The sequence below is a fragment of the Triticum urartu genome, chromosome 1A (assembly GCF_056163025.1).
Source record: "Triticum urartu cultivar PI428250 chromosome 1A, HENAU_Tu73, whole genome shotgun sequence".
Lineage (NCBI taxonomy): Eukaryota > Viridiplantae > Streptophyta > Magnoliopsida > Poales > Poaceae > Triticum > Triticum urartu.
In genome coordinates, this window is record NC_141873.1 from 562072071 (window position 1) to 562092300 (window position 20230).

A 20230-nucleotide genomic window follows, 5' to 3' on the forward strand; every position below is an offset into this window, starting at 1 on the left:
TTTTACTTCTACAAGATCTGTTTGGATCATGGGGAAGTATTGATGCATAATCGGACACTTGATCCGAGGGCAGTTTCAGCTGCCCATATGATGTCATCTTTGCAACTGAATCCATCAGAGTTCAGTGTTACTTTTTCTGAAACATAGAAACAATCTTAGGACACCTTCTGACACAGTGCTTAATTTTCTGTGAATAAGAAGTCATTTATATTCTGATGGTACATCTTATTTTCATAATTTTTTACAATCTTGTCTTCTAAGTTAGATCTGTAATGCAATTGAAGCTCTTGATGATTAGCTTTATGTTGGAATTACCGTCAGATGCCCAATGATGATATTTTTGCGGCTTTCTGAGGCATAAAACCAATCGCTTCAGGTCTTCTATAGTTTTTGCATTGTTAATTTCGTTCATCTTAAATCATCCCTGTGAAGATTCTCAGACCATAGGAAGTGCCGTATGACACTGTAAACAACAGCTGCTTCTCTCCACTGCAAATGTCCTCCTTCGAGCATAGCCTTTGTGGTTTGGTCTGGGCTGGAATCTCCATTTGCAGCTGGTTTGGTTCAGCTGTGTGCGTGATTTTAAACGGGTCTCAGAGGGATTCTCTTTAATCTTGTTAGCATTGTATTTGGCCGGTCCAGAGTGCCTGTTATTGTGATGAAGTTTTCGTTACGAGTAGTTAATCAGTTGTGATCAATATGATTTTATTTTTTTGGTATGTGTTATGGCAATGATGATAAATTAAAGGCTTGTTTCTCAAAACATTCGCAGTTGCCGCCTAAGAGCTTTCGCCCTGCCAGGCTTGAGAGCTAATGCTGCTAATTCCTTCCTTGGATGTCTGAGCCTTATGAAATCCCCAATTTATCTTTATTTCTATTTTACTTTGTTGACTTCATTTCTTGATCTAATTATTTCGCTTTCTTTTCTTTGATGCTTTAATCTTATTAAATGCTGTTCTGTTTGTTGGTTTCACTCGGAGCACTGTCCCATGTCCGCCCACCGTTCTCTTGTTGGATCCAAGTTTACAACGCTCCCAAGAGGTATTTTGGTTTCATTGGATTCTTAATTTTGCTTTCTGTTTGTTTCCCATAACTTTCTTTTTGTTTTGGTTTGTTAGTGGCCGAGGATTAAACCAAATTATAGACAAGCATATGTCTGAATTTTATTCATGTGGAACGATCTAATCTTCTCTATGAGGCCAGTTATCTTGCTCGTTTCTTGATCTTCAGATTTATTTGATGCATTCCGTGGTTGCGTGGTGCCGATGACGATTAGTGTGAACCTTTCTCAATGAAATCACTAATGATTACATAACCTACTGCCTTCCTTCTGAGGCACCACGATTCCTGGATCCCTCATGTCCTTTTCTGTCAGTTTTCTTGTCTGTCTCTGGATCTATTGGTTTGCCAAGGTCGGATGATGATCAGGAGTGCATAGTTCATATGATCAAATCGTGATTACTTAACAAAAATAGTCTTTCGCTCCTATCTGACGACCTTACAACCTTACCTTTCTCAGGAGAAAAACAATTTGTGTGTTATTTTCCTTGTTATGTTTTGCAACCTCATGTCTGAATTTGTTGTAGACGACGGTGAAGATTGATGTTTGCCTTGCCGGCCATCCTGCTATATCAGCACCCATATTCCGAGTACCATATTATTTGTTTGACACAATGGACAAGCATATGTCTCAATTCTCGTCATGTGGAAAGCATAAGTAGCAATGAGGTCAAAATCTGATTGTTTTTGTACTAGTATAACTTGTCTGAAATAGGCTGATTATCACAAGTGCATAGTCACAGATGACCAAACTGTGATTACATCAACAAAGTAGTCTTGAGCATGTAGCTGACGAACTTTAGTTTTCCTGTTCAATTTCAGTTAATATTTCATACGAGAAACCGTACCTACTCAGTAAAGCTATTTCGATTTGAGTAATAATTTTGGAGAATGTTTTATTTACTTGAATTTGGAGCAGTGACTAAACAATCACTCAATATCTTTCGTATAATATTTTCAGAACTGTAATGTTAATGCCAGTGGACGCTGGAAACCCATTCTACAACACATTAGGCAGAACCTCTCATATAGTAGTTGTTCATGAACTTATTGGAATGACACATCTCAAGGAAAAGAGACTTTGTTGGAACAATAGAGTAATAAATGGAATTTTGTAGTAATAAATGGAATTTCATATTTTTGGGATTTTTGATCAGGCGGCACTAACATAGTTAGCTGATTTTGAATTGGTAAACCATCTACAATAGATACTCTGATCTTTGCAATGATTCTCCAAACCAGTTTGAGAATGATGATGTCATATTTGTCGCCCCAGTCTTAGATCCGCCTAGGCGGATCTTTGCTGATTGACATACTTCTGAATCTGACTCAGCAGATGAAAATTTTGAACAGTTGGTTCGATTTTCTTTTCTATTTATTTTTCTTGGGTGATGGCAGTGATGATTTGCAAAATTCAAGCTCAACAGACCAAATCACAGGTTTTCTCCCAGGAGTTGATTTGTATGCCGATTATCCCGCTGAACCGAGCCATCTGACACTTGAGTTTTTAAAACTGCCGTTCATTGTTCTCATCTCCAAATGCTTCACTTCCATGCTTCTTTTCGTGTTTATTTATTTTTGCTTGTATTGGAGGACGAAGTTGCCATGAGGATAACAAGCTCCCTCTTCTGAAAGCATTGATGACATTGCTGGCAGAATCGAACCAATTAAATATTGCCACCACTGAGCAACTCTGTCTCTTAGTACAATCTTTGTTGCTTCTTTTTACTTCTACAAGATCTGTTTGGATCATGGGGAAGTATTGATGCATAATCGGACACTTGATCCGAGGGCAGTTTCAGCTGCCCATATGATGTCATCTTTGCAACTGAATCCATCAGAGTTCAGTGTTACTTTTTCTGAAACATAGAAACAATCTTAGGACACCTTCTGACACAGTGCTTAATTTTCTGTGAATAAGAAGTCATTTATATTCTGATGGTACATCTTATTTTCATAATTTTTTACAATCTTGTCTTCTAAGTTAGATCTGTAATGCAATTGAAGCTCTTGATGATTAGCTTTATGTTGGAATTACCGTCAGATGCCCAATGATGATATTTTTGCGGCTTTCTGAGGCATAAAACCAATCGCTTCAGGTCTTCTATAGTTTTTGCATTGTTAATTTCGTTCATCTTAAATCATCCCTGTGAAGATTCTCAGACCATAGGAAGTGCCGTATGACACTGTAAACAACAGCTGCTTCTCTCCACTGCAAATGTCCTCCTTCGGGTATAGCCTTTGTGGTTTGGTCTGGGCTGGAATCTCCATTTGCAGCTGGTTTGGTTCAGCTGTGTGCGTGATTTTAAGCGGGTCTCCGAGGGATTCTCTTTAATCTTGTTAGCATCGTATTTGGCCGGTCCAGAGTGCCTGTTATTGTGATGAATTTTTTGTTACGAGTAGTAAATCAGTTGTGATCACTATGATTTGATTATTTGGGTATGTGTTATGGCAATGATGATAAATTAAAGGCTTGTTTCTCAAAACATTCGCAGTTGCCGCCTAAGAGCTTTCGCCCTGCCAGGCTTGAAAGCTAGTGCTGCTAATTCCTTCCTTGGATGTCTGAGCCTTATGAAATCCGTAATTTATTTTTATTTCTATGTACTTTGTTGACTTCATTTCTTGATCTAATTATTTCGCTTTCTTTTCTTTGATGCTTTAATCTTATTAAATGCTGTTCTGTTTGTTGGTTTCACTCGGAGCACTGTCCCATGTCCGCCCACCGTTCTCTTGTTGGATCCAAGTTTACAACGCTCCCAAGGAGTATTTTGGTTTCATTGGATTCTTATTATTGTTGCTTTTTGTTTATTTCACTTATCTTTTTTTTGTTTTGCTTTGTTAGTGGCCGAGGATTAAACCAAATTATAGACAAGCATATGTCTGAATTTTCTTCATGTGGAATGATCTAATCTTCTCTATGATGCTAATGATCTTGCTCGTTTCTTAATCTGCAGTTTTATTTGATATGTTGTTGGTTGCATGATGCCGATGATGATTAGTGTGAACCTTTCTCAATGAAATCACTAATGATTACATAACCTACTGCCTTCCTTCTGAGGCACCATGATTCCTAGATTCCTTGTCTTTTTCTGTCATTTTTTTGGTTGTCTCCTGAATTATTGGTTTGCCAAGGTCGAATGATTGTCACAAGTGCATAGTTCATATGATCAAATTGTGATCACTTGAACAAAAAAAAGTCTCTCGCTCCTATCGGACGACTTTCAAGCTCATCCTTTTTCAGGGGAATCAAACAATTTAGTCGTTTGTCTGTTTTTTATTGTATTTTACATTTTATGCTAATAAGTAATAAAATGTAGATGTCTGAATTCCATCGAGGACGGTGAAGATTGATATTTGGTCTCGTTCGTCGTAACTGGCATTTATTTGCCTTGCCGACCATCCTGCTATATCACCACCCATATTCTGAGTCCTCTTAGTACATACTCAAGCATATAATTGGTTTGATATGTTATTATTTTGCTGTTTGGCCTATAAATAAACCAAACAAATAGGCAAGCATATGTCTCAATTCTCTTCATGTAATTAGCAATGAGGTCAAAATCTGATTGTTTTTTTACTATTAGTATTTAGGTAGGCTGATTATGACAAGTGCATATCAGATGACCAAACAGTGATTGCATTAACAAAGCAGTCCTTCGCTAACTTTAGCTTACCTGTTTAATTTCAGTTACAAGTGCATATGATAAACCATATCCTACTCAATAATTTTGGAGAATGTTTTATTTAGTTTAATTTGGAGCAGTGATGAGACAATTCACTCAATATGATCTTTCAGGTGTGATTATCAATTGCTAAGTTCTTAAGGGCTCCGTATAGTATGCGCAGAACTGTAATGTTAATGCCATTGAACACTGGAAAGCCATTCTACTGCACATTACACAGAACCTCTCACATAGTAGTTCATGAAATTATTGTGATTACACAAGTCAAGAAAAAGAGTAGTGTTAGTATAATGGAGAAATAACAGAAGAGTAATAAATGGGAATTCATATTTCTGGGGTTATCTTTTATTAGACGGCACTGTCGGTTGACCATCTGCAGTACAGTACGTACTTCGATCTTTGCTATGATTCTCCAAACCAGTTTTGAGGGTGATGATTTCATATTTGTCGCCCCAGTCTTAGGATCCGCTTTGGTGGAACTGTGCTGATTGACATACTGCTGAATCTGACTCGGCATATGAATTTTTGAACAATTGGTTTGATTTTCTTTTCTACTTATTTTCCTTGGGTGATGGCAGTGATGATTTGGAAATATTCAAGCTTAACAGACCAAATCATAGGTTTTCTCTCAGGAGTTGATTTGTATGCCAATTATCCCACTGAACCGAACCATCTGACACTTGAGTTTTTTAAACTGCCGGTCATTGTTCTTATATCTGGATTCTTCAGTAACATGCATCTTTTCGTGTGTTTTTTTCTTGTATTGGAGGACGTAGTTGCGATGAGGATAACAAGCTCCCTCTTCTGAAAGCATTGACGACATCGCTGGCAGAATCGAACCAATTAAATATTGCCATCACTGAGCAACTCTGTATCTTCGTACAATCTTTGTTGCTGCTTACATCTACAAGATCTGTTTGGATCGTGAGGAAGTATTGATGCATAATCCAACACTTGATCCGAGGGCAGCTTGAGCCGCCCATATGACGTCATCTTTGCAACTGAATCCATCAGATATGAGTTATATTTTTTCTTATTTCGTTACTATCATGGGTTTACACCTTTGACACACTGCTTAATTTCCTGTAAATGAGGGCCATCTTGTCTTCCAAGTTGGATCTATGATTAGCTTTACGATATGTTTGTGGGTCTTCTGTAGTTTTTGCATTGTTAATTTCGTTCATCTTAAATCATCCCTGTGAAGATTCTCAGACCATAGGAAGTGCCGTATGACACTGTAAACAACAGCTGCTTCTCTCCACTGCAAATGTCCTCCTTCGAGCATAGCCTTTGTGGTTTGGTCTGGGCTGGAATCTCCATTTGCAGCTGGTTTGGTTCAGCTGTGTGTGATTTTAAACGGGTCTCAGAGGGATTCTCTTTAATCTTGTTAGCATTTTATTTGGCCGGTCCAGAGTGCCTGTTATTGTGATGAAGTTTTCGTTACGAGTAGTTAATCAGTTGTGATCAATATGATTTTATTTTTTGGGGATGTGTTATGGCAATGATGATAAATTAAAGGCTTGTTTCTCAAAACATTCGCAGCTGCCGCCTAAGAGCTTTCGCCCTGCCAGGCTTGAGAGTTAATGCTGCTAATTCCTTCCTTGGATGTCTGAGCCTTATGAAATCCCCAATTTATTTTTATTTTTATTTTCTTTGTTGACTTCATTTCTTGATCTATTTATTCCGCCTTCTCTTCTTTGATGCTTTAATCTTGTTAAATGTTGTTGTGTTTTGTTGGTTTATCTGGGGAGCACTGTCCCATGTCCGCCCACCGTTCTCTAGTTGGATCCGAGTTTACAACGCTCCTAAGAGGTATTCTGGTGGCGCTTCCAGCACAAATCCGTCTAGATGGATCTTTGTTTCGCTCGCCCCCAAATTCCAGTTTAATCTCTACTGTTTTATACTTTTTTTTTCATGTATTATAGTTCTAGTTATTGTGGGATTGATTATTTAGCAATTTGAACCTTTGTTGGTGTGGTGATTATAAAACATTCCTCGTGCTGACGGGAAATCCCTGTGAACGACAACTATACACCCATAGAATCTGAGCACCAACAAACAATATGTCCTTTGGTTTCATTTGATTCTTAATTTTGTTTTCTGTTTATTTCCCCTGACTTTCTTTTCGTTTGGACTTGAGACTAAATGTTTATCTGTATCTGTTGAACTTTAAGATATGAAGCTTGTTTGACTTGAGGTGTGGTAAATTCTCTATTCGTATTGCTGGTGGTTGCAATTTGCAGTGATTATTGAACATTAACCACTAGTCACCAGTTCAGATATAAACTCTGTAGTGGAGCCCCTGAAGTCCAGCCATCTCTTGCTAGTTTGCGGGCCACCGTATTACAAGACCTTGGACAGTAGTCCCGAACTATCCAGCTCTTTTTCAGCGAGAGCATTGCTCAGTTGCAAAGCATCGGGTTTGAATCAGGCACTCCTCCATGAAATGTAATTTAGACTGTTGAAATAGAGACGGTTTCAATAGGGTTCGCTTAATTTCTTTTTTAAATGTAGCCTTCGCTTCTAAAAGATTTTGTAATTGCTGGTCAATAGTGAATCATTGTGAAGCATGTTTAGTGATCGACACTGATGATCAATGCTTATAAATATGTCACTACTCACCGACGATTCTTTTTGGTGGAGAAATGTTGTACAATATCTCTTCGTCAACCATGATTTATCATTTGACAATTTTTTTGATCCGCCACAATTTAAGTATTAGTATCGAGAGATCGACAGCAACATTGTCACTGAAATTGGTGGTGTGATGTGGTTGACGAAAAGAGATTGTACAACATCTCCACCAACTGGGTCATGGTTCATGTGTTTTCTCATGCCATTCGTATTTAATGTGGCTCTTTTCCGTGCTCCAAGGTCTTTTGTCTAATTCAGGCCAAAACCCGGCCGATCTGCGTGGGTTTAGCCCTGGACAGGGTTGGATCCTGGCCCGGGCCAAATCCCTCCCAAACCTCGTGGAAATCACCGGGAAATGACCCACGTGACCCATTCAGTGGAAGCAAACCCTCTCGCGAAATGTTACACAACCTTTCTCTTGCCCCGACCTTGTCTCCCTCTCTCCGTTCAGCGACGATGCACTTCCTCCTTCCCCTTATTCTCCCTTTTTGAATTGCCGCACAACATTTAGGGGAAGTGGCATGATCTTGGCGGTGACCCAGACAACCATGGAGCCTGGCCGGAACCCTAGCTGTACTTCGACCAATCACCCCCGCCACCTCACGCCGGAGAAGAGGAGGTAGACGACAAAGACCTCTTCAGGGCGGTCTCTCTTTCTCTCTACTGTGTGCTTCTCACCTGCCTACTCTCTGTTCTCTCTATTTGTAGCAAAGGATTAACCAAATGCATAATAATTGACATGGATTACATAGTGACATGTATTGCATAGTGACATGTATTTGTTCCTCGAGGGGATTTGGTGCATGGTGGGGGATCACCCAATCCTCCAGAGGATTAAATACTCTTGAACCGAACAAGGCCTAAAGCAGTTTGCCGTTGGCGGTGTGACGTGTGTGATGAAAGTTTTATGGTCAATTTTGCATGGTGGGGTCATCTGGTTAACTGGTGGGGTTGTTGGCTTGTGGTATCTGTCTCGGGGATGGTTTTGCATGAGTTTTTTAGGCCGGGGAACTAGTTTTGCATGTGTTTGTTTAGACCAGCAGACTGCATGTCTGTGTGATGGGCATGTTGTGTGATTGGTGCTCGTTGATTTCTTTGGGGTGTGTTTATCCGTTGTTCTTTTACTGTCCTGGTTTGTAGTTGCCATTGTTAAATTAGTACCCATGCCTCACTGATTTACATTGACCAGCTTCTTAGAAAGATGCACACTATGTCACCAACACTATGTGCCCCAAGCCCACCCAAATCTGCATGCGAAGGATGTGCCTATAGTCGTGTTCAAGTCTTCACTTCCCTATCTCCATTCGTGACTGTTGGGGGTTAGGTGCGACATATGCCAAAGGATGGCTTATCATGGTGGGAGCGACTAGAACGTCGCCGGTGCCTGAAAGTGGGATGAGGCGTAGACACGAACGCCGGCGCACTTTACCCAGGTTCGGGGCTCTCCTAGGAGATAACACCCTAGTCCTGCTCTGCGGGGTCTTCGCATGATCACTAAGGCACTAGTGGTACAATGGTGCTCCTTGAGCTGTTTGCTAGAGGTGGAAGAAGGCAGGCACGCTCTCTCCTCTAGGTGTGAGTCTAGTTCTAACAGGTTTGAACCCTTTGCATGGGTGCCCTAGGGGGTTTATATAGGCCTACACCTCCCAGGGGTACATTGGTAATCTGCCGGGTGTAAGACCCGGCTGTCAGTGTCTCCGGCCGCCGGCTTCTCCGCCGACTGCTCGGGCCCGCCGCATGGTGGGCCCCGCTGACTGGTCTGGTACGGAGCCGACAGGCCGCTCTCGCCGCTCGCGGGTCTTGCCGGCTGCTGATCACTGTAGCCGTGATGCTAATGACGCAGGCTTGGTCGGGGGGGGGGGGGGCGTGGCTACTGTCCGGCCGCCTGGTGGGCGATTACTATGGCCACACCGCGTCCCATCTGGTTGATGGCGCATGGGGCCCGAGGGAGGGATAAGTCGCCTGCTGGAAGCCTTCCCTTAGGTCTGGCTGCCCTGGCTTCCTCCGTCTTCAGGGCTCTCACTGCTTGGTAGGGCCCGCCGCCTGCAAGCCGTACCGACAGGCCGTCGTGGGAACAGGGCTCCGCCTGTTAGGGGTGACGTTTGGGGGGGGGGAGGCAACAGTGCCGCGTCGTGCGGAGATCTCCACCTGTACGGGGCACTGTGGCCACGCCCGGCCCTGGATTCGGGGGGATGGCTGCACTGTAGCAGTACCCTGTCTTGTCTCCTTGATGAGGGCGCAGACTTTGAGGGCGCCACAGGCCGACTGCCTCTCTGGAGGCCGCTCACTAGGAGTCGGCCTGTCGTGATGCCGTCTTTTGGAACTCGGCAGCCTTTGGCCAGTCGGCCGCTCGGCCAACCGGCTGCCAGAAGGCGGAGATCTATCTTGACGTCTTGAGGGGCGCATCCAGCCCCGTTGTCTTGAAAGGTTCAGGGGCTCGGGTTAGGCTACCCGTGGCCCATTACTCCGACAGTAGTCCCCGAATCTGGTGAGGGGCCGCGGTTCGAGGAGCCGGGGAGCCTCAATAGTTTCCTCCTCCGGGTGCTCTGAAGGAAGCTCCATCCGACTTCTGGGGAGCCGGTTGGCAGGAGTCGGATACGTCCAGTCGGATCCTTCTGGGATTTCGAATGCATCGGTGGGAACCAGGTGGCGTGCTTGCTAAGCTTCTCTGCCTGCCATCCGTCGTGGGCGTGCCACATGGCGTCGGCCAGCCGGGTCGGCCTGCCAGCCCATGCGCGTGACGGGACGCGACCGCAGGCCGGGCCCGCCACCACCGGGCCTCAGGCTGCGAGCGGATCCGCTGTGGCCGAGGCGGGCGGTTGGGTTCCCCTGCGGAGTTACTGCGCGCAGTACCCGCGCGGTAAAGGCGGGAGCGTGGGGTCGTGGGCACAGTTAATCCCACGCCCACCCCTCGGCTTCGTAGCCCGTAGGCTATAAGTAGGGGGAGGAGAGGGAGCGGCGAAGCACGCGCGCCCCTCCACCCCACTCTCCCTCCCTCTTCTTCTTCTCGTCGCAGCGCCCCGAGCCCTGCCGAAGCGCTGCCATAGTTCGTCTCCGTCGAGTTCGTCCGTCAACCTCGCGTCCCCATGGCGCGCGCCGGAGCCTGGGACGGCTCCACAGTTCATGAAGACCACATCGACTTCCTCCGCCAGACGCGGCGGCTGCCCATCAAGGAGTACGTGAGGGTTCGCCTCGCGCCGGAGGGGGAGATCTCGCCGGTGGCGGAGGAGGGCGAGCAGGTCGTCTTCCGCTCGCACTGCCTGCGTGGCCTCGGCCTGCCGGCGAGCGGCTTCTTCCAGGCCTTCCTCGAATTCTACAACCTCCAGTCGCACCACCTCACCCCGAACACGGTGGTGTTGCTGTCCGCCTTCGTCACTCTGTGCGAAGGCTTCCTCGGCGTCCTCCCCACTATCGAGCTTTGGGGGGAGTTTTTTTACACCAAGCTCGGCACCGTCGTCGCGGGCGTGCCGGCTCAATGCGGCGCCTTCATCGCGGTGCGGAGGCCGGGAGGCGACAATCCATTTCCTCCCATCACGCTGATCCAGTCGGTGAAGATGTGGCAGCAGTCATACTTCTACGTGAAGAGTATCTTCGTGGAGGGTGACTAGGTCAACCTGCCGGCTTACGCTGCCGGCCCGCCGGCCGGGAGGCGGCCCAACTAGTCGTACCGGGCCAAGACACTATCGCCTTCTAGAGCCGCCGCCATCGCGCGGCTTCGGGTGTTGGTTCAGTCGGAGGGCCTGACCGGGCCCGACTTGCTGTCCGCCTTCGTGGCGCGCCGGGTGCTCCCGCTCCAGGGCTGCCCTCACATGATCTGTCAGATGAGCGGGCATCGGAACCCAAGCCGACTGTGCATCAAGGAGATGCCTCACGCAGAGGTGGCTCATATGGTGAACTACCTTGTGAACTGCAAGCTCACGGAAGAGTGGCGGTTCGGCAAGGAGCCGTATTCTCGCGCCATCCCCCGCCTATGGTAGATTTCCTTTCCTTCTATCTCTCTTTCTTTTTTGCCGAGTTTCGTTTGTCTAACCTAACCAACTGGCTCTTCAAACAGAGCCCCCTCCTCCAGCCGGCAGCCGGCGCCGCGGGGCTGGAGCGTCAATTTCTCCCCGACCGAGCGGAGAGCGACGTGGATGACCCCGACTTGGGGGCGGCAACCTTGGAGGACGACGCCGAGGGAGGGGGCGGCGCAGCAGGCGGCTCAGGGCTCGGAGCCGGCCTCGAGGACTGGCCAGACAACGACGACGCGGGGGAAGTCGTCCCGCGCCGCCAGCCGAGGTCCGACCAGCAGGGCGTGAGCTCGTCTGCTGCGCCGGCAGCCCAAGGTGGTGCGCATAAGCGCAGGGCCGCGCCGAGCCTGTTCGGCAGCCAGCCGAAGAAGCCCAGGGGCTCGGCCGCGGCGACCAAGCGGGATGAAGCGGCCGCGAAGACCATCCGCTTCCACAAGGCGGTGAAGGAGCCGCAACTGGTTTCCGCGTAAGTACTGTCTTCCTCTCGTACTTTCTCCTTCCTTGCTGATCTTGTCCGAGTTTCTTCGCTTTGTTTCCCTTGATCTAGGGCCCCGCTCTCTCTTGAGACGTTGGCCGCCTCCTCCATCATGGGGTCGGCAGAGACTTCCACCACCACCTGGCGGATCGATCCGGCCGCGGACCTCCGGGAGGCGACGGAGCGGAACGCGCGGGAGGCGTGCAAGGAGCAGGAAGCCGCCCGCCTGAAGAAGGCAGAGGCAGACAGGGCGGAGGCCACCGCTTTGAAGAAGCTGGCGGAGGCCGAGGCCGCCGCCGTGGCGAAGGAGCAGGCCGAGGAAGCCGCACGCCGTCAGTCGGTGATGTTTGTTATCCCCCTGAACTTTGCGCCGCCACCACTGGAGTTCGTGGCACAGACTGGGGAAACCGGCGGCGAGCACCCTATCATGGAGAGGGACAGCGGCAACGTCGCCATGCCGGACGTAATCGTGCCCCCGCCACCACCTTCTAAGGAGGCGCGAGACAAGCAGCCGGCCGACCCGCCGGCGCCACCAGCCGGAAACGAGATGGTGACAGGCCCGACTCCCAGGGTCCGCACACCCTTACGATGCCGGCTCACGAAGGCAGCCTAGACGCCACGCCCGCTGGAGACCGGCACCGCAAGCTCCTCGATGCCGGACACCGAGGCGACCAGCGCCGCGCCCACTGGGTGGGTGCGGGGAGGCAGGACGGGCCCTCTGAACAAGGCGATCCTGGACGTTCAAGCCAAACTCCGCGCCGAGGCCGACGCTCTCAAGCTCTGCAACAAGGCGTTCCTGGAATCGCAAGAGGCCATCTGGGTACGCTTCTTGCTTCTTCGTTTTTAATTCTTGTATTGCTTCGTGGGGGCGCGCCAGCGCACCCACTGGGTGTAGTTCTCGAATTTTGGGCCGACTGCTGAGCAGGCGGCCCGGAACTTTAATTAGCAAGCTCCGAGTACTAATATCTTTGCTGCAGGACTATCATAACCTCCGTGCGGCCGCCTTCAACTCCAGAGTCCAGGAGTTGGATTAACGTGCCGTCGACTTGTCGGAGAGCCGGAGTAAGTCTTCTTCTTCTTTCTCTGCGGGGGCGCGTTGGCGCACCCGCGGGCTGTAGTCCCCGAGATTCGGGCCGACTACTGAGCAGTCGGGCCGGATCTTCCTGGCAATTTCATCTTTCTTTGCTAAATGTTGATGTCCTTTCTTCTTCTTCTTTTTGCAGAGGCCAACGCCACCCTTCAACGGCAGCTGGGCGAAGCCAACACCGTGCTGCATGCCAAGGAGGTGGACTGCAGCAAGATGGCCGAAGAGCGCGATCGGCTGGTTGTGCAACTGGCGGAGCTTCTCAAGAAGGCTCAGAAGGAGGCGGAGGACAAGGAGGCGGGTCTCCTTGCTGAGTTCGAGATCGAACGCTCCGCCTGGACCGACAAGGAGGCGATGCTGACGGCTGGCTTTGGCGAGATCGAGGACATGGTCGACGGTAAGCCGCCTTCTTTACTCTTTCTTCAAACCGCCAGCTTCTGATCAAGCCGACTTCTCGTTTCTGTTCTGACTCTTTGCTTTTTTGTCCTGGCAGACTTCTTCCTAGGTCACTCTGGTGCCGCCAACCAGGCTATTGAGGCCGACCACAAAGGACGAAGGGCAGAAGGCGAGGAGATCGCCACCAATGCCCCTCGCACTCTCCGCGAGCAGCTTCTCAGCATCCAGGCTCGTCTTCGGCCGACTCATCGGATGCTGCGCCGCCTTCAGCGTGTCGGCGCCCAGGCAATTGCCGCCCTGTGCCCAGACATGCTAGCACCACACACACCCAGCCGGACTGCCGACTGGCTGGAGGTGATGGTCGGCCGTCTTGAGGCGTGGAAGGGCTCCTCGGCCCGCGTCGGAGCACGCCGGGCCTTGGAATTCATCAAGGCGTGGTACCCTGGGCTAGATCTAGCCTGGTTGACCACATTTCGACTGGAAGCCCAGGAGGAGCTGGTGGCGGTGGAGGATGACCTTGTCAAGCGAGCGGCGGCAATCACCGAGTACACCAACACCAGCATCTTCGTCCCGGAGCTGGCCGAGAACGGTGCCGAGGCGCCACCGGAGTGGTTTGGGCTGAACCCGGAGGATGGCGAGGACTCGGCCGAGGTGATCGATTCCAGCGACGAGGGAGAAGACGAAGAGGAGGAAGGTGAAGAGGAGGCACCAGAGGTCGGAGCGGACGTCCAGCCTCAACTCGACCGCGCCTCCAGCAATGAGCCGCGCCCGAGCGAGCCGGCTGCTGCTGAGGGCAACCAAGCGGAGACCGACCAGCCGGCCGCCCAACCAGCCAGCACCACCGACTCCGCCATTCCGCCGACTCCGTCTGCTGCTTCCTAGGCTGCTATTTACCTTTGCTTCTTCCTACTTATCAGTCTCAACAACTTTGTTAATTTCGCACAATCCCACCCACTGGGTGTATTTCAAACTCCTGTTGAATATCGGCCAAGGGCCTTTTGATGTGTAAATATCTTATCCGAGTTCGATCTTTCCTTGCTTTATGCTCTTTTGGCTTTTTTTCCTTTGCCGCCTTCCCTTGGTTGCCGTCTTGCCAGCCGAACAGCCGCTCTGCGGACTGTGGCTGGGTCAAGTACTTAGCCACTTTTGGGAAGGCAAGTACTTAGCCGGCTAGAGTTCTCTTGGCAAGTTAAGTAGAAGCCGGTCGGTGAGGCGAGAAGTCGGCTTGGACTATGTGTATGCTTTAGGTCCTTAGCCATTTTTCATGCAGACGCCCTTTTCGCCTTAGCTCCTACCGACCGAACAGTCGCTCTGCGAGCTGCGGGCTCTAGCAGGAGAAAGCTAAGGTGCCAACACACTACTTGTCCGGCTGCAAGAAGCATTTCATAGTACAAAGCGGCAAGTCCCCGGGTCGATTGGTCGAACCCGCTGCCAGACGGTCTAATGGGATAACACAAATGACAGGCGTAATACTTATCATATAGATAAAAGAGGGTAGTCCCCGAGCTCTTCTCGGGGGACCCGGAGTCTTCGTACTTAATACAAAAGTTGGTGTGATTCATACTTCTTTTAATTGTAAAACCTTCGAAGGAGATTCACATTCCATGGTCGCTGCGTCTCCTTGCCGGAGTCATCTCTTTTGCGTGCTCGAGGCTTTTGAGCGTCGACGAGGTAGTAGGAGTTGTTGCCCAACACCTTGCTGATAATGAAGGGGCCTTCCCAAGGTGCCGAGAGCTTGTGTTTCCCGGCTGTTCGCTGGATCAGCCGGAGCACAAGGTCTCCTTCTTGGAAGGATCTTGGCCTAACCTTTCGGTTGTAGTATCGGCGCACACTCTGCTGGTAGATGGTGGACCGGCTGAGTGAAAACAGCTGGCCCTCTTCTAGCAGATCGACGCTGTCTTGTCGTGCTTCTTCTGCCTCCTCTTCGGTGTACATGGTGACTCGAGGGGAGTCGAATTCTATGTCCGTTGGGATGACGGCTTCGGCACCGTAGACGAGGAAGAAAGGAGTGAAGCCGGTTGATTTGTTCGGGGTTGTGCGCAGACTCTAGAGGACGGCCGGCAGCTCGTCGAGCCAGCAGCCGGCCGAACGCTCTAGAGGCTCGACCAGTCGGGGCTTGATGCTAGACAAAATAAGTCCGTTTGCTCGCTCCACTTGACCGTTTGACTGCGGATGGGCTACAGACGCTAAGTCTAGTCAGATGCCCTGCGTCGCGCAGAAACGGGCCAAGGCGCCTTTGGCGAAGTTCGTGCCATTGTCGGTGATGATGCTGTATGGTATGCCATACCGGATGGTGATGTCGGAGATGAAAGTCACAGCAGTCGGACCATTCAATTTCTTGATTGATTTTGCTTCTATCCACTTGGTGAACTTGTCCACTGCGACAAGCAGATGAGTCATGCCACCTCGTGCTGTTTTGAATGGTCCCACCATGCATGTCCAGGCCGACAGCAAAGGTCCAGGCAATGGGGATAGTCTTGAGTGCAGAAGCCGGCTGATGAGGCTTGGAGCGGAAGTTCTGGCACCCTTTGCATTTCTGGACCAAGTCTTTGGCGTCTTCTAGAGCAGTTGGCCAGAAAAAACCATGGTGAAAAGCTTTGGCAACAAGTGCTCTTGAAGCCGCGTGGTGACCACACTCGCCTTGATGGATATCTTTGAGGATTGCTTGGCCTTGCTCTGGCTCCACGCAGCGCTGGTAAACACCAGTGACGCTGCGCCTCACAAGTTCTCTGTTGACGATTGTGTACACTGCTGCCCGGTGTTGCACCTGCCGGGCCGAGATCTCATCAGTCGGCAGTTTTTGTTCACCAGGAAGTTGAGGATGGGGTGCGCCCATGAAGGTGCTGCAATTTCTTCGACTGCTAGGACTGCTACTTGCACGAGGGCGGTTGGGCTGGGAGGCGATGGGTTGGAGTCGGCCGCCGCTTGCTGAATTGATGAAGTCCCCAGGCCGACTGTTGCAGTCCGCAGGTCGGGCTCTAAGGTCCCAGGGCCAGGTGCGACTGTTGCAGTCCCCGGGCGGCCTGCTGAAGTTCTCGTGCCGGCTGCTGGGGCTCTTAAGTCGGATCCGACTGCTTCAGGAGGATCCGACACAAAGATGGAATCCGACTCTGGCGATGGTTTAATAGACGGCTTGAGGAGGCGTTGCAGGGCGACGCCGGTTGGTATTGCTTGCCGGGTGGAGCCAATTCGTGCCAAGGCGTCGGCTTCCTCATTGTCATTTCTTGGCACGTGGACGAACTCGCACCCTTCAAAGTATTCACTGACTTGCTGTACGAGGAAGCGGTAGCTGGCCATATTTGCATCCTTGGCGTCCCAGTCACCCGATGACTGCTGGACCACCAAGTAGGAATCTCCATAGCACAGGATCCGGCGAATGCCGAATTCCTTGGCAAGCCGGAGCCCGTGTATAAGCGCTTCGTATTCAGCTACGTTGATGGAGGCGACAAAGTGAATTTGCAGCACATATCTGAGCTTGTCGCCTTTGGGAGAGGTGAGGACGATGCCGGCTCCTAAACCAGTGCGCATTTTTGAACCATCAAAATGCATCCGCCAATGGGTGGAATCTGGCGCTGACGGCAGGTACTGGGTCTCGACCCAGTCGACGAGGAAGTCGGCCAGTGCTTGTGACTTGATGGCGGTGCGAGGCTGGTAGTAGATGGTGTAGGTGGCCAAATCTATGGCCCATTTGGCCACTCGGCCCGAGGAATCTCGACTTCCAATGATCTCGGCAAGCGGAGCTGTGCAGACCATAGTGATTGGGTGCTCTTGGAAGTATGGCTTCAGCCTCTTGGCAGGAAAGTGCACACCATAACACATCTTCTGGTAGTGGGGATAGTTCTGCTTGGAAGCGGATAGTACTTCGCTCACGTAATACACCGGCCTTTGGACTGGTAGGGCTTTTCCTTCTTCCTTGCATTCCACCACTATGACTGTGCTGACCACCCGACTGGTAGCGGCGATGTAGAGGAGCATGGGCTCCTTAGGAATCGGGGCCGCCAGGACAGGCGGGGTGGCCAACATTTTCTTGAGCTGGAGAAAAGCTTCATCTGCTTTGTCGTTTCACTCGAAAAGAGTGGTCTTCTTCATGAGCTGATACAGGGGAAGAGCCTTCTCGCCCAGCCGACTGATGAAACAGTTGATGGATGCCAAGTAGCCGGTGAATTTTTGCACGTCCAGCAGTCGGGTGGGAACCTCCATCCTCTCGATGGCCTTGATCTTCACATGGTTGCACTCTATGCCGCGCTCTGAGACTAAGAAGCCAAGAAGCTACCCGGCTGGTACTCCAAAGACGCATTTCGCCGGGTTGAGCTTGATCTGAAATCGGCACAGATTCTCAAAGGTCTCTTTGAGATCTTCTAGTAGCGTCCCAAGCTTCTCCGTCTTCACGACCACATTGTCCACATAGACATGAGCATTTCTGCTGAGTTGCTTGAGGAGACACTTCTGCATGCATCGTTGAAACGCAGCGCCGGTGTTTCTCAAGCCGAACGTCATGGTCAGGTAGCAGAAGGCTCCGAATGGCATGATGAAGGCTGTCTTCAGCCTGTCGGCCGGGTTCAGCTTGATCTGGTGATACCCGGAGTATGCATCCAAAAAACTCAACAGCTCGCATCCGGTTGTAGAGTCAATCACTTGGTCGATTCTTGGCAGAGCAAATGGGTCTTTAGGGCATGCTTTGTTGAGGCTGGTATAATCAATACATGCGCCACTGCTTGTTTCTTCAGCACTAGGACCGGGTTGGCTAACCACTCTGGAAAGAACACCTCCATGATGAAGCCGGCTACCAGAAGTCGGGCTATCTCCTCTCCAACAACTCTTCTTTTCTCTTCTGACAGGCGGCGCAAGGGCTGCCGGACTGGCTTGGCATCAGGTCGGACGTGTAGCTTGTGCTCGGCGAAATCCGTCGGAACACCCGGCATGTCCTTGGGGGACCATGCGAAGATGTCCCGATTCTCATGGAGGAAATCGATGAGCTCGCCTTCCTATTTACTGTCCAGGTTTGCACCTATGACAGCGTACATCTCCGGGTGCTCCTGGTCCAAGGGTATCTTCTTTGTTTCTTTGGCCGGCTTGAACGAGCCCTCGGCTTCCGACTCCTTGGGGTTGGGTGACATTTCCGGCTGCTTGCCTGCCATTGCCACAACCTGGTCAAGGAGCCGCTTCTCCGCTGCGATCACGAGGGACTCGGCCAACCGGCTGCTCTTTGCAGCGCAGGCAGACGACTTCTTGTAGTCTCCTGCTATGGTCAGGATCCCCTTGGAGCTCGGCATCTTCATCTTTAGGTAAGCATAGTGGGGAACTGCCATGAATTTGGCCAGGGCAGTACTACTAGGGAAAACCTTATACACCGAATTTTAGCAGTAGCGAGGGTCAAAAAAGCACGCTGGTGCTAAGTAGCAGTAGCACGCCTGTGCAAACCGCGTTGCAGATAAAGTTCTAGCAGTAGCGCGTTACGTCATAAACACGTTACTACTAAAATTCCCACGACCCCGCCATGAAGCTAGTTCTAGCAGCAGCGCGTTTACTCGGACAGCGCTACTGATAGGTAGTTTAGCAGTAGCGCCTTCGCCTTTAGAGCGCTACTGCTAAAACTAGTTATCTCCACCCCCACTACCGCTCCTCTCCGCGATACACACTCACACACTCAGACTCACTCCCCCTCAACCCCCCCCCCCCCCCGGCGCGCTGGTCCTCCCCCGCCGGCCGCCGTCGCCCCGGCCAGCCGCCGTCGCCTACCCCTCTTCCCTCTGTGCCACCGTCAACTCCTCCTCCTCGCTGGACTCGGTACCGCCCTCCTCCTCCGTCCTCCCTCGACTCGCCGCCGGCCGGCCCCTCCTCGCTCCGCCTTCCTCCTCCGTCCTACTCTCTTCTCCCTCCTCGAGTCGCCCCTCCTTCTCCCTCCTCCCTGCTACATTTTGATTTAGTAGGCTACTTCATATGCAACATTTTGATTTAGTTGATTTAGTAGGCTTGTTGATTTAGTTGATTTAGAACATTTTGATTTAGTAGATTTAGTAGGCTAGTTGATTTAGTTGATTTAGAACATTTTGATTTAGTTGATTTAGTAGGCTAGTTGATTTAGTATGCATCATTTTATTGTTATTTTTTCTATACATGGATATGTAGATGTTTTTGTTTTTTTGTAGTAAGTTATTTTTTGGCAAAATGTAGGTGCCAATTTAGTTACAATCACATGCTACTGTTTTTCTTTCCTGTGAAGTGGATCGTTAATCCTTTGCTCATATTGCTTTAGGAAAATAGCGCCGCCACCACCACCACTATGTCGACTGTGCAAGTCAAGGTGCGCCAGCAGCCTTGCAACTGGCAAGCTGTTCAGCATCTACTTCCTACGGCGACACCGATACGGCAATACGAGTACTGCGATACGGGATACGGCAATTTCTAGAAACAGCAATATGCGATACGTCGAGTATATATAAATAATTAACAAAAGTGACATGTAATAGAAACCAACATAACAAAATGTCCTCGACTCCATTAGTTGCCTGATTGCCTCCAAGCCTCTTTTCTTTTGTCTTGAATGATCCAGGTCCTCAACTCCTCATGGTGTATGCAAAATAGAAAATACATCAACAAGCAGCAACATCAGCTAGCAATTTTATCCAACAAACAGCAACAAGCAGCAGTAGATAGAAGTGATAGCCTCCTTTGTGCAGCTATTTCTCTCGATGTACTAGTACTACGGACGCCCGCAAGCACAACCAAGCAAGAATACAGCAAGCATAGCCAAGCAAGAATCCAGCAAGCAGGCAAGCATACATCAAGCACACAGCAAGCACACATCAGACATCACTCGGTGCTCGGGGAAATTGCCTTTGCGACAACGGTGCAGAAGACTCGAGGAGGAGAGGCAATTCCAGGCGGT

General features: G+C 49.8%; 23 non-coding genes and 1 pseudogene across 23 annotated transcripts; 23 read left to right on the forward strand and 1 right to left on the reverse strand.

The window, feature by feature from the left end:
- Window positions 1-22: 22 nt before the first annotated feature.
- On the forward strand, window positions 23-115 carry LOC125533396 (small nucleolar RNA snoR31). Its single transcript, XR_007294274.1, has one exon. It is a non-coding gene; the product is annotated as a small nucleolar RNA snoR31 (small nucleolar RNA).
- A 166-nt stretch (window positions 116-281) lies between these two features.
- LOC125533363 (small nucleolar RNA snoR77Y) lies at window positions 282-362 on the forward strand. The gene has a single exon (XR_007294244.1). It is a non-coding gene; the product is annotated as a small nucleolar RNA snoR77Y (small nucleolar RNA).
- A 58-nt stretch (window positions 363-420) lies between these two features.
- LOC125533341 (small nucleolar RNA Z112) lies at window positions 421-603 on the forward strand. Its single transcript, XR_007294225.2, has one exon. It is a non-coding gene; the product is annotated as a small nucleolar RNA Z112 (small nucleolar RNA).
- Window positions 604-726: 123 nt separating this feature from the next.
- On the forward strand, window positions 727-847 carry LOC125533425 (small nucleolar RNA SNORD14). The gene has a single exon (XR_007294300.2). It is a non-coding gene; the product is annotated as a small nucleolar RNA SNORD14 (small nucleolar RNA).
- Window positions 848-1118: 271 nt separating this feature from the next.
- Window positions 1119-5586, reverse strand: LOC147992746 (uncharacterized; annotated as a pseudogene).
- On the forward strand, window positions 1261-1338 carry LOC147992747 (small nucleolar RNA U83). The gene has a single exon (XR_015614488.1). It is a non-coding gene; the product is annotated as a small nucleolar RNA U83 (small nucleolar RNA).
- On the forward strand, window positions 1409-1501 carry LOC147992748 (small nucleolar RNA snR60/Z15/Z230/Z193/J17). Its single transcript, XR_015614465.1, has one exon. It is a non-coding gene; the product is annotated as a small nucleolar RNA snR60/Z15/Z230/Z193/J17 (small nucleolar RNA).
- LOC147992749 (small nucleolar RNA U31b) lies at window positions 2305-2390 on the forward strand. The gene has a single exon (XR_015614475.1). It is a non-coding gene; the product is annotated as a small nucleolar RNA U31b (small nucleolar RNA).
- Window positions 2450-2552, forward strand: LOC147992750 (small nucleolar RNA Z107/R87). The gene has a single exon (XR_015614479.1). It is a non-coding gene; the product is annotated as a small nucleolar RNA Z107/R87 (small nucleolar RNA).
- Window positions 2655-2750, forward strand: LOC147992751 (small nucleolar RNA R30/Z108). The gene has a single exon (XR_015614473.1). It is a non-coding gene; the product is annotated as a small nucleolar RNA R30/Z108 (small nucleolar RNA).
- LOC147992752 (small nucleolar RNA snoR31) lies at window positions 2805-2897 on the forward strand. The gene has a single exon (XR_015614478.1). It is a non-coding gene; the product is annotated as a small nucleolar RNA snoR31 (small nucleolar RNA).
- LOC147992753 (small nucleolar RNA snoR77Y) lies at window positions 3064-3144 on the forward strand. Its single transcript, XR_015614777.1, has one exon. It is a non-coding gene; the product is annotated as a small nucleolar RNA snoR77Y (small nucleolar RNA).
- LOC147992754 (small nucleolar RNA Z112) lies at window positions 3203-3385 on the forward strand. The gene has a single exon (XR_015614467.1). It is a non-coding gene; the product is annotated as a small nucleolar RNA Z112 (small nucleolar RNA).
- Window positions 3509-3629, forward strand: LOC147992755 (small nucleolar RNA SNORD14). Its single transcript, XR_015614530.1, has one exon. It is a non-coding gene; the product is annotated as a small nucleolar RNA SNORD14 (small nucleolar RNA).
- On the forward strand, window positions 4043-4120 carry LOC125533365 (small nucleolar RNA U83). The gene has a single exon (XR_007294246.1). It is a non-coding gene; the product is annotated as a small nucleolar RNA U83 (small nucleolar RNA).
- On the forward strand, window positions 4188-4282 carry LOC125533291 (small nucleolar RNA snR60/Z15/Z230/Z193/J17). Its single transcript, XR_007294214.1, has one exon. It is a non-coding gene; the product is annotated as a small nucleolar RNA snR60/Z15/Z230/Z193/J17 (small nucleolar RNA).
- On the forward strand, window positions 4395-4490 carry LOC125533338 (small nucleolar RNA Z43). Its single transcript, XR_007294222.1, has one exon. It is a non-coding gene; the product is annotated as a small nucleolar RNA Z43 (small nucleolar RNA).
- LOC125533385 (small nucleolar RNA U31b) lies at window positions 5168-5254 on the forward strand. Its single transcript, XR_007294265.1, has one exon. It is a non-coding gene; the product is annotated as a small nucleolar RNA U31b (small nucleolar RNA).
- LOC125533355 (small nucleolar RNA Z107/R87) lies at window positions 5313-5416 on the forward strand. Its single transcript, XR_007294237.1, has one exon. It is a non-coding gene; the product is annotated as a small nucleolar RNA Z107/R87 (small nucleolar RNA).
- On the forward strand, window positions 5514-5609 carry LOC125533436 (small nucleolar RNA R30/Z108). Its single transcript, XR_007294309.1, has one exon. It is a non-coding gene; the product is annotated as a small nucleolar RNA R30/Z108 (small nucleolar RNA).
- Window positions 5610-5660: 51 nt separating this feature from the next.
- On the forward strand, window positions 5661-5753 carry LOC125533394 (small nucleolar RNA snoR31). Its single transcript, XR_007294272.1, has one exon. It is a non-coding gene; the product is annotated as a small nucleolar RNA snoR31 (small nucleolar RNA).
- A 181-nt stretch (window positions 5754-5934) lies between these two features.
- On the forward strand, window positions 5935-6115 carry LOC125533340 (small nucleolar RNA Z112). The gene has a single exon (XR_007294224.1). It is a non-coding gene; the product is annotated as a small nucleolar RNA Z112 (small nucleolar RNA).
- Window positions 6116-6238: 123 nt separating this feature from the next.
- LOC125533426 (small nucleolar RNA SNORD14) lies at window positions 6239-6359 on the forward strand. Its single transcript, XR_007294301.1, has one exon. It is a non-coding gene; the product is annotated as a small nucleolar RNA SNORD14 (small nucleolar RNA).
- Window positions 6360-6710: 351 nt separating this feature from the next.
- Window positions 6711-6796, forward strand: LOC125533384 (small nucleolar RNA snoR8a). The gene has a single exon (XR_007294264.1). It is a non-coding gene; the product is annotated as a small nucleolar RNA snoR8a (small nucleolar RNA).
- The last annotated feature ends 13434 nt before the right edge of the window (window positions 6797-20230 follow it).